The sequence below is a fragment of the Frankliniella occidentalis genome, unplaced genomic scaffold (assembly GCF_000697945.3).
Source record: "Frankliniella occidentalis isolate FOCC.00 unplaced genomic scaffold, Focc_3.1 Scaffold10, whole genome shotgun sequence".
In the NCBI taxonomy this organism is placed as follows: domain Eukaryota; kingdom Metazoa; phylum Arthropoda; class Insecta; order Thysanoptera; family Thripidae; genus Frankliniella; species Frankliniella occidentalis.
The window spans coordinates 1,350,615-1,352,225 of record NW_026267140.1 but is presented as its reverse complement, the minus strand read 5'-3'; the positions used below and the strand labels follow the sequence as shown (position 1 = coordinate 1,352,225).

Here is a 1,611-nt window from a genome sequence, read left to right as displayed (position 1 = left end):
GAGATTCGGCTGTGGAGGAAGGGACGACGACTGCACGGCGTTGTCCGTGCACGGGCAGGCACGCCGCGGCGCGCAGCAGCCGGGCTGAGATAGCTACGCCAAATGGCCGTGTGCTATGGACGTCCCACCTCTCCTGCCTCCCGGCGTAGCAGGTGGCCACCGACCCCCACAAGGACCACGCGCAGAGGTCGTGAGGAGGTCGACGAACTCATTTTCGTCGGAACTAGACGAGGCCCCGGAGGCGTCATAAACCACTTAGCCCTGGAGCTTTTGCGGCGTCGGCGTCGGGTGGGGCGAGTACACGTAGAGGTGCAACGCCCTCCACGCGCCAGCTGAAGCTGATCAAGAGGATGGGGGGCAGCTCACACGCCAAATGTATTTGTTATGTTTTTGTGCAAACGCTCGAGCTAAGTTAACCTACATCTTATTTCGGACAAATTTATGCTCAAAAATGCACGATTTTCGTACAAAATAATGTACAAAAGTGTTCAAATCAACGCAGAAATGAGTGAAAAATACTTGGTTGCTTAAATTTGGACAAATAAAAGATACACATCCAATTAGTGTAGGCGGTGGGGGGTGTGAGAGTCAGTTAAGGCGAAGGCGGGCAAAGAAAGCGGCGAGCGGCATGGTAAAGTTAATTTGTTTAATTTACAAAGCTGCACTTTCCGATTGCTCGCCAGAGGCAAGCCTCTTTTCTATCAGACGTAAGAAGCCGCCCGAGAGGTAGGCAATTCACTGAACCACTGAACAAGCCCCTCCTCCCCATTAGCTGGACCTAAAACAGCGCCTGGCCAGAGGAGCCGGAGCCTCAACGACCAGCACTCGGCGCCGTGGACCGCACTGGGCTCAGCCTGACCGGGGCCGCAGCACTTTACTTCACACCTCCCCCTCCACTCCCCCCCTTCGCCTGGGGGACCGTCCACAAGCCCTAAAGGGCACTGTGAGAGGCTCACAACCCTTCTGCATCATCTCTTCTCCTCCTAGGAAAATCTATAGCTATACGCCGTCATGGGACATGCACGATAGCAAGAGGACCAGCCAGCTCAGAAAAACGGTTTCTCAAGACTTAAATTGGTCGAAGCTTTTATCCATTCAACAAAGGCCAAGGTGTTCTCAGAACGACAATTTTCTGCTTATTTGGAGAACTGGACTTTCCAAGTACACAGTTGTAAGACTGCGAAGCCAAAGCGTTTGCTTCGCAAGCATGCAAAGAAAATGAATTAGAGGCTCCGGAGAATTCAGAGTATTTATTCTTCGTAACCGACAAAGTATGCAAGGATGCAAGGCAAACTGCGTATATAAGTGTTAGGAGCCTAAAGTCGGGCGGCGGCGGACATTTTAGTATGCTAAACACGCCTAGATTTCGCCCACATTTTCCTTTACCCTGTCAAAACCAAACGTGGTTCAAGCCAGTCACAAATAAATAGAGGAAAATGAAATGCGCTTTCCTTGAATGCCAGGCTTGGGGTCCTGCACGTCCGTCACACGATGAAGTTTAGCATTGACCTAGAAAAGCAAGAGGGGGGAGGGGCCATGAGAAGGAACCTCGACCACGTGGGTGAAGTGACAGACAAAACAAGGAGAGGTGGGGAGAAAGGGGGAAGGGGT

General features: G+C 52.0%; 1 protein-coding gene across 3 annotated transcripts in view; it reads right to left on the bottom strand.

Annotated features, from left to right (window-relative positions):
• Positions 1–1,611, bottom strand: part of LOC113210714 (synapse-associated protein of 47 kDa) — a 46,943-nt gene that overhangs the window by 36,313 nt on the left and 9,019 nt on the right. The window lies entirely within an intron of this gene.